The following is a 10,283-nucleotide window of genomic DNA, read 5'->3' as shown; positions in this document are numbered from 1 at the left end:
CCTACCCTCTCGCCTCTAGGTGTTAGGTCTTAGCCTTGTGATGGCGGTGCTCAACGGGATGACGAATACACAATGCTGTCACCTGGCTCATCGGCATAGCTCTGCACCATCGCCACACTCGCACCGCCATGCCGCCATGCATGTGGCCATGCCTCACTGGTACCATCGCGAGCCCCAATCTAAACCCTAGAGCTCCGCTAGGTCACCCTTGAGCTAGAGCTATGCTCATCCGAGCTTGTCACGGCCGAAGATGGCCGGAGTGTGACCGTGTGCCGCTGTTGGGCCGCCATGGCTGCTGTCGAGCTAGCTCTAGCAAGCCCTAACCCCACCACTAGATGCGGAACGTCGGGACGAGTCTAGAGGTGAAGACGCTATCGCCGGAGACCTCGCCGTTGGCGAGTTCACCATCGGTCAAACCACGCCCCTGCTTTGGTTGACTGATGTGTGGGTCCGAGTTGACCATGGGACCCACATGTTAGCGCCTCCGGGTGCAGTGCGTCAGGTGCGTGTAGTAGTTAACCGGTTTGATGTTTTCTTTATTCTTTTTTAGAAATTGATTCAAACTTCAAAAATTCATATCTAGAGCTAGGAGTGTCCAAATTGAGTGAACCAAATTTTGTTAGGTTCATTTTGATGAGTACTATATGTTAAAAATATAAAACTTGGTTAGTGCTATAGTTTTATACCCTGTTTAAATTATCTTGTTTATTCGTATTAATCTTAAAAAATGTATAACTGGAGTTTGGGAGATGCTAAAAATGTGATTCCAATTTTTTTGGTCATGTTTTGACATGCTATAGTTAAGAAAAATATGAAATCTACAGTTAACATTCTTGGGATGTGATTTCTTATTTTGGCTTAATTAAATGCTAGTTCTTGTGAAATTAATTGTGGTAGATGTATGTGACCTATGGACATGGAATAATTTGTACAATGTTCTAGTAGTATAAGGAATGTAAGAAAAATATGAAATATGTTGCTTGATACTTTTCACTATGCTAAGTATATTTAAGTGGCTATAAAGCATGTAACTTGTCATTTTCGTAGAGGCTGCTATACTTATCCAAATAGCATGAAATTTTAACGATGGTCTCTTGAGAGCATGTATGAGCTGGTGTAATTGTTTCAGAATTTTCTGTGCACTAGAGATAGCAGTTCCAATTTTCATCCAAATTAAATAAATGAATAAATGCATGTAAATAATTTATTTGAGCTTAACCATGATGTTTTCTATGGTGGTTGTGATACATATGATCTATTGATATTAGTGGCTGTGCCCAGTTTCGATTAGTTATAGGCAACTAGTTAATCATGGCTCTGTAGTTCAATTGGATGACTACATGTATAGCTTCTGCTACTGTGGTGTTTTCATAAGGAAGATGAAGTTGGTTGTGAATCTTGTTAATAACAAAGTTGTAGATAACTTATTTATATGTCTTGTCCTAAAATTTCATGGTTATAGGCCTGGTGGTTTGAGAGTTATAGCTTGTAGAAGTTTGCTGTCAGATTTGCTTATCCTGTAGACAGATCTAAAAAGATTGAATTGTTTGACCTGATTAACTATTGAATCATCTTTGGATGATTATAAGAAAGTTTTAAACAATTTTATAATCTTTCCAGGAACTCCAAAATCATGTGGTTTGGATGTGTAGAACTCCAGTTATGGCTAAAACAAGTGGCTGCTGTCTTGCAGTCCAGAAAATGCTTTAAATGAATGTTTGTTTACGTTACCAGAGAGGAGATATGTACCTACTCAGTAAAAATGAAGTTAATATTGGCATTAACATGGTACCTTGCTGTTAAGTACGTGTATGTTTATGCATTTCATCATATCCTATCATCCATATCATCACCTATGCATTCTTGTATCTTGTTGCGTGCTCATGCATATAGGATCGCCAGAGGGAATAACTCTGTTGGAATTCAAGGCAGTAGAAGAAGAGGACCAGGAGGCACCGCCGCAAGTAGCTCTAGAAAGTGAAGAGCAGGCCCTAGAGGAATTACCAGAGTGCCCAGATCATAGGCCTACATCCTTTCTAAAAGGCAAGCCCTGGAGCTTTCTAAGCCTCCTATGTTTTTATAAATATTACTTGAGTCCTTTATGTTTGATGCATTATGTTATAAGAGTTGATTGGAAACACTTGATGCATAGAACTATCTTGTCCAAAAATATACCTTGATCCCTATGTAGGTCTAGGATCGAACATATGCTTCGCCATGCTTAGCTCGGTAGAAGTCGGGTGATTTCCTATCACCTACGAGATATAGGTGGATATCGGAGCACGGTTGGCTATATTTGCTATCATGGAAAATAAACATGGGGTGTTATCTAAGTGGAGACTGGGCGAGATTTATATGCAAATGGTGTTGGGTTGGCTATGTTGATCCTGTCTGTGCTGATTAAGGACCGTACCATTGTTGGCACTTCTGTTGAGATTGAACACATGGCTCTCACTTAGCTGACCGGATAACTCATTCTGATCGTGAAGCCAAGTAGCTCAACTCAGGCTGGGTTCCGTTCTGTAAAAGTGCACACTCTAGATGGTAGAAAAGATGTGAGCCCATGGGCAGGCTAGGCCTGAACGTCCTGGTAGCTTGTTGTCCCTAATTGTGTGGCGTTGATCGAACCCGCAACATGTGCACCTGAGTTGTACCAAAGGTGACCTAAGACTACCTTGGCGCAGGTATGTCTGGGTTTGTGTTAGAAATACTACCCAACTGGCTGCAACCGAATATTGAGAAACTCAACTAGCTCCAACATCGTAGTAATTGGACTATGGAATTTGATGGTTATGATGAACATGGGAATGTTACACCGGCTATGGTTATTATTGTTATGCTACATAATAAAATATCATATGTTTGGCATAGGTTAGATGCTAATCTAGAGATGAATAGTTATAATTAACTTGGGACCGAATGATAAAATGTATAGCTCAACTAGTGGCTTTTTATGTAAAATGTTGTCAAGCTAGCTCCACTTATAAAGCCTTGCATGATCCTTGGTGTCACTTTGTTTTAGGTTTATGATGGGTAAGTCTAGCTGAGTACCTTCTTATACTTAGGGTTTATTTCCCACTTGTTACAGATGGTACTGTATACCATGGGTACTGCAAGAATTGTTTCTCTCCTGCCGTGGAGGAGGATTAAGGCCCGGGCAAGCCTCTTCTATGTTGTCTTACCTATGATGCTTTTGTTGGACTCGATCACAAACTAGCATGTATTTGAACAAATGTGTGTGTGTGATGTTAGTTTTAAAACTATATTGCTTCCACGACTACATTTGAACTTGGGTTGTAATAACTCTTTTTGTACTCCGATGTATGTTGAACTACTTATGAACTTATGTAACATATGGCTTGTATGTTGAATCATGTACGATCTTGGTTGTATGTTGGATTATTCAAGATCTTTTGTGATACTCGGAAGACTACCGGGTTTATATGGGCTTAAGTATGATAGTGCAATCGCTTCGGTGGTCGCCATTGTACTTGTGCTCTTATAAATTGGTCGGTTCTGCCACATTAGGTTTATGCGTCGACCTCAATATGATACTTATGTCAAGGTCCACACATGCCACTACAAGTCATGTTGTGTTTAATGTTGAATTGTATTTTCTATCTTTGGCACATCGGCTTGTTCATTTTTGTGAAAGATCTCCCAAAAATTTTGGCAACATTTCCCCTATTTTCGGACCGTCTCTAAACACATACATCACATGAATATATCGTATACACACATCAGCAAAAAATATGTCATCACAAACCCATAATACATCCAACAATTACAAATCCATACATCCTTACTATCAAAGTCCAAACAAGCCATACATCATAACAACATAGTCCAAATAGTCCACACATCCATAGAATCAAGTATCCAATAGTGTAAATAGTCCAAGTAGTGAAAGTGCAATGAAGCCCTAATTGTGGGTTTTGGTGATAATGACCGCTCAATTAGAGGACTAATGAGATTTATCAAGATGACAAGCAGGGAATTTAGAATCGAGGATGTCATACAAAATGGAGGAGCCCCCAATTGCAAATGATTGATGGCTTTAAACTCAAAGGAGGTTTATATTCTTTTATATTTCAAATTTGAGTATAGGAAAAGTCATACTATAACGGGGGACACAATGTTTAAGCCAACTTGTGCTACCAAGTGCTCAATCTTACACATAGGCATCCTCAAAAGTTGAGCCATGATAGCTTGCTCAACACTCCTTTATCTCTACTGTCAGGCTTGGTGCAGCAGTGTCGCACCTGAGGCGTGCCTATGGCACAGAGCGGCACTACCGTGGGTAAGACGTGGCACTACCACAACTTATCTGACCATTGGGACCTAGGAAGGTATTTATACCTCTTCTCTTCCCTCACAACGGTCTTCTTCCTCGCCTAGCTTTTTAGACCGACACTTTCCCTTGTGATTTCCCCATCAATCCTTGAGAGAAAAAGGTGCCAATCTCAATTAGAGAGCAGATCCACTAATCCCCCAACTGAAAAGTGCATTTCGTTCATGCTTTAGCTGGCGGTTGTGTTTGTTACTCTTGGAGCTTGCTCCTAGCCGGCTAGAGCACGCTCGTGGTGCTTGCCAACTTGTGTGGCAGCCCTAGGAGGTTTGTAGCCATCTCTTGAAGCTAGTAAACTCACCCCTCATCTCAAGAGTTAACCCTCTTGACTTGAGAATGAGGAAGGGTTACAAAGCCCTAAGCCTTAGTGGCTAACATTAATAAAGTGGACTTAGGCAAGCCTTGGTGGCGAGGTGAACCATGGGATAAATCCTTATGTCACCTTGTGCTTGATTTACTTCACTTGCATTTCAAATTGTTGTTGAGGTGATTTCTAGGGTTTGTGGCTGATTTACTTGTGTATGGTCTTTGTTGATGGCAGTTAACAACCATTGTAACTGTCAATATAACATGTATAAGGGCATAAATATAATCACCAACGAAGGTCTAAGGGTTCAAACTAACAAATTCCATGGGTTTTGGGGAATCTGTATTTTTTGCAGGGTTTATCTAGAAAACCATCAAGGTGGACCTACATATCAGAATTAATCACTCTTATCCATAGCGACACGGACACCAGGAGACTCTAGAAGTCTTAAGAGGACTCCACACCGAGATGAAGACCAAGTGGCTGCTAGGTGGGGCCAGTCGGCCCCACCTGTAGGCCGCCTAGCCCCTCCTTTGAATGTCGGTTCTCCACCACCTCCTATGTTGCATCTATGCCATCCTTTAAGTCAGTTTGATCCAAGGGCTCATGATGGACGCTTCGGCCTATATATACCAGCCCCTACCCCCCTCCCTCAGGCATTGCATAAGTCATTTGAGAAGACAAAAACCCTAATCATCCTCAGAGCTCCACCATATTCTAGGACATAGCTAGTTAGGCTAGGTCTAGAGGGAGGCAAGCAGGCTTCGCTTGGATTCCTGATCGTGTCAAGAGCTTGGTTTGGTATAATCTTTGTAGCCCCTCTTTTGTATATCCATTACTTTTATATGCTTGCTACAATTGTTATGACAACATTATTATTCATCTCATTCATGTTCTTTGTTATAATGTTCATTGTCTACTTTGATTATATACTTAGTATAGCTAGATTATTGTTATGTTTATGCATAAGTCCGTATAGCGCTCACTCTAAAGTACATGGGGTGAGTGGTCGACATTGTGTAAGCATGGTGCTTATACATTGTTTACCTGTGGATACACCCTGTATTCTGGGTCATGTGGTAGATCACGGATGTGACACTCCTGTTGAGTCCTTTGTAGTCCACTCCTTGAATATAGGTTTGAAAGTAGGATGCGGTTATGAAGGAAGACAAGACCTATTCTTAATCTTCCTTAGTAATTAATCAATGTATGCTTTGAATTGTAATTAAGAATGAATTAGGAATTTTCCTCTAATATTCTACTTAACCATGCTAATGCTATAGAAGGGAGTACTCTAAGTGATTTATCATTAATCCATACTTATCATATACATAATTTATCCTAAGACTTACCCCTATTGTGAGTAGAATATTGGTTATGGTTTACTTCTCCATCAATAGCATAAGTTATCAATACATATCCATGCTAGACCTTCTGTCGACAAAAGATGCTCGGCAGTCCACCGAGGGGTATCCCATGATGGTAGATTTGTCGTAGAGGTGAGCGAGATCAGCAGCGAGATGGTAATACAAGCACCAAGACACAAGATTTAGACAGGTTCGACCGTCAGTATGATGTAATACCTACATCCTGTGTTCTGATGTATTGCATTGAGATGTATGGATCATGTCCACTAGGGGACCCCTGCCTCTCCTTATATACTCTAGAGGGGTAGGGTTACAAGGAAAGTAGCATATTTGGTACTATACAATATCTTGCGGTGCATGCCGAGCAGCACCGTGCACGCCTTGATCTTGTGGGCCGGGCCACCTCTGATGGTGTGGCCCATGTCTTGTCTTGTGGATACCGGGGGCCATACCCCCACAGCTAGTCCCCGAGCCTATCAGTAGGTGATGTAGTCATGTGGTGCTAGGGTCAGAAAGTAGAAGACCAGCCGAGCAGGCAGCCAGTCCTCGGGCATAGCCTCAAGATGAGAAAAGCACACATTCACTGCAAGCTGAAGTGTGCCCACTTAGTCCCCGAGCCTGCTGGAAGATGAAGAATGAATCTTGTAGCAAGGTCAAAGAAAAAGAAATCTGAAAGCTTGATGACGTTGTCTGACATGCGCGTATCAAAACCCCAGACGTGCTGCCCAAGATCAGCACCCTGATCCAAATAGCATGGAGCAGCTTGATAGCACACCGATGAGACATAGCAAGATCTGACCACCAAGGGAGCACCAAGGAGTCCTCGATGTTGCTGGCGATGTTCGAGTGTCGAAGAGCGAGGAGTCCCCGACATCGCTGGCGATGTCTGAGCGTCGAAGAGCAAGGTGTCCCCGGTGTCGCTGGTGATGTCCGAGCACCGAAGAGCGAGGAGTCCCCAGTGTCGCTGGCGATGTCCGAGCACTGAGGAGCAAGAAGTCCTCGACGTCATTGGCAATGTTCGAGCATCGACGAGCAAGGAGTCCCTGGCATCGCTGGCGATGACCGAGCATCGAGGAGCAAGGAGTCCCCGGCGTCGCTGGTGATGACCGACAACCGAGGAACGAGGAGTCCCCGACGTCACTGGCGATGTCTGAGCACCGAGGAGTGAGGAGTCCCTGACGTCGCTGGCGATGTCTGAGCACCAAGGAGCGAGGAGTCCCTAGCGTCGCTGGCGATGTCTGAGCATCGAGGAGTCCTCGGCGAAGCTAGCGAGGTCCAAGCAGTGAGGAGTTCTCGGCATAGCTGGCGATGTCCGAGCATCGAGGAGAGAGGAGTCCCTGACGTTGCTGGTGATGTCTAAGTACCAAGGAGTCCACGGCGTCGCTGGCGATGACCGAACACCAAGGAGTGAGGAGTCCCCGGCGTCGCTGGCGATGTCTGAGCACCGAGGAGCGAGGAGTCAACGGCGTCACTGGCGATGACCGAGCATCGAGGAGGGAGGAGTCCCCAGCATCCCTGGTGATGTCCAAGTGCCAAGGAGTCCCCAGCGTAGCTGGCAACGTCCGTGCGGTGAAGTGTGCCCACTTAGTCCTCGAGCATGAAGAATCCGAGCGCCGAGGAGTAACTGGCATAGCTGGCGATGAAGCACGAGCGACGAACAATCTGGTCAACTGGTCGGCGGTGAAGTGAGCATTGAGTAGAAGCGACCGGCGAATTGTCCGATCAACTGGTCGGCGATGGAATCCATGAACCCAGCGGTCCGATCAGTTGATCGGTGGAGAAGTTCGAGCACCAGGTGGTCCGATCACCTAGATGATGATCCTGCAATACAAATATGTAAGACAGGTAGTACATGATGTAGAAATATATGAACTTCAGAGAAAAAAATAGCATATGTAGCTTGGTGATCAGTTGGAGCGAAGATATGTTTATATTTAATATAAACCACCCGACTAGTTAGTGTGTAGCTGAGTCTCCAGCCCTAGCTAGCCCGTTAACCATAACACGGAGCGCGGAGCCCGTGCACGTGTAGGACGAACATGCATGACCAAGGAGCCGCTGTCGACCACCCATAACGTAGAGCGCGGAGCCCATAGCACATGTAGGGAGGAGCCGGAGATAGGGCCGTCTCTAGAGGCGTCTGAGCATCAACATGACTGTTCAGGGGTTCAGAAAATCATTTGGAGAGCAAACATGGAGAAAACAGCTCGGAGAAACATTATGGTGATATATGGAGATTGAAGAATATTTAGAAGAATATTAAAATGTGACTTAGCTTTAGACAGGAAGTCTGGTTGGCGATGTATGGCATTATCTGGTCGGCGTTGACGGCGAGCACCTGGCAGGCGGTGAGTTGTTGGTGAAGATGACCTCGGAGGAGGTTTCGAGATCAGATCTGCTGTCATGGGGGCTGGTGTAGCCAGCGATGAATCATCATCATGGACCGACATGGATCTCCACGAGATTGACGACGAGAACGCGTTGTTGATTTGAGGTCCATCTGGCTCGCCATGAGATCAAGCGCACACCCCTACCTAGCGCGCCAACTATCGATAAAAGATGCTCGGCCATCCACCGAGGGGTATCCCACAATGGTAGATTTGTCATAGAGGTGAGCAAGATGGTAATACAAGCACCAAGACACAAGATTTAGACATGTTCGGCCATCAGTATGATGTAATACCTATATCCTATATTCTGATGTATTGCATTGAGATGTATGGATCGTGTCCACTAGGGGACCCCTGCCTCTCCTTATATACTCTGGAGGGGTAGGGTTACAAGGAAAATAGCATATTTAGTACTATACAATATCTTACGGTGCACGCCGAGCAGCGCCGTGCACGCCTTGATCTTGTGGGCCAGGCCACCTCTGATGGTGCGGCCCATGTCTTGTCTTGTGGATACCGAGGGCCATACCCCCATACCTTCCCTATGGTAAAATATAAATAACGATACCTAGAATACTCTCGGGTAAAGTGCTACAATGGTATAATTATCTATGTGCTTGCAGATTCCTTTCATTTATATATATATATATATATATATTCTTCCTAGTCACATGAAATATTAAAGTACTTCTTAGTGTCATTCTAGAAGTGGCACTAGGTAGTACCAACAAGCATTTCTAGGGCCAACACTAGGGATGACAACTTAGTAAAAGATGCTAAGGAATGTAAACAACATAGGGTGACTGCTTAAAACAAGTGACACGTTAATAAATACCAACAAGCATTTTTGGCACCATTGTCGGGAAAGGTGGCTAGGCAAAGGAAATATTGATAAGCTTATACTTATTGTTTTGATCGAGGAAAACCACTTACCCCTGCTCAAGAAGGATTACTCTTGTTTTGTCTACTTTCATATCTTATGCAGGGTGATGTATGATCAGTTTTGACCTTCCGACAAACTATGTTGAAGATCCAGAAGCATTAATTAGGAGAACTAGAGCTAAACTCAAGAAAGTCTCAGCTTTAGAATCAGAAGACAACCAGATAAGACGGAGCTTAGCACCAGAATTTGGAGCCATGGCTGACAAGACCCTCTAAGAATTCTCTGCTCTAACTACAACCAACATCTATTTTGGACCAACAATCAATGTTGGAGACAATGGATTTGAGCTCAAGCTAGCCCTCATCAACATGGTGTAAGCAAGCCAGTTTTGTGGAAAGGCACATGAAGATGCGAGTGCACATCTCCAATACTTCCTGGAGATCTATAGCACTTTCACCATCAAAGGAGTAACCCAAGACACCATACTACTTTGCCTCTTTCCATTCTCACTCTTGGGGAAGGCAAAGCAATGGTTCTACGCCAACAAAGATAGAAATACTATATGGAATAACTGCTCCACTGCCTTCCTAGCAAAGTTCTTTCCTACAGGCAAGACTAATGCTCTACGTGGGAGAATCTCAAGCTTTTAGCAGCAACATGATGAATCTATTCCTGAGGCATGGGAACGCTTTCATGATTACATTGCGGAATGTCCTCATCATGGGATGGAGAATTGGCTACTCATGCAGACTTTCTACCATGGGTTGACCAACAGTACCCATGAGACTATGGATGCTGCTGGAGGTGCATTCCTATCACACACCATACTAGCTGCAATAGCTCTTGTGGAGAAGACGACCTCCAATCAAGTATGGAATGAAGAATGTCTTCAAACCCACAAGAGACGTGGAGGTATACATCAACTCAAGGAGGTAGTCATCCTATCTGCCAAGATGGATCTACTGATGAAGAAGCTTGAAGATTGAGC

General features: G+C 44.0%; 1 non-coding gene across 1 annotated transcript; it reads right to left on the bottom strand.

The window, feature by feature from the left end:
• Window positions 1-9,913: 9,913 nt before the first annotated feature.
• LOC136506357 (small nucleolar RNA R71) lies at window positions 9,914-10,022 on the bottom strand. The gene has a single exon (XR_010771566.1). It is a non-coding gene; the product is annotated as a small nucleolar RNA R71 (small nucleolar RNA).
• Window positions 10,023-10,283: the final 261 nt, after the last annotated feature.

The sequence above is a fragment of the Miscanthus floridulus genome, chromosome 14 (genome assembly GCF_019320115.1).
Source record: "Miscanthus floridulus cultivar M001 chromosome 14, ASM1932011v1, whole genome shotgun sequence".
Lineage (NCBI taxonomy): Eukaryota > Viridiplantae > Streptophyta > Magnoliopsida > Poales > Poaceae > Miscanthus > Miscanthus floridulus.
The sequence above is the reverse complement of the archived record's forward strand: the minus strand, read 5'-3'. Positions and strand labels throughout refer to the sequence as shown.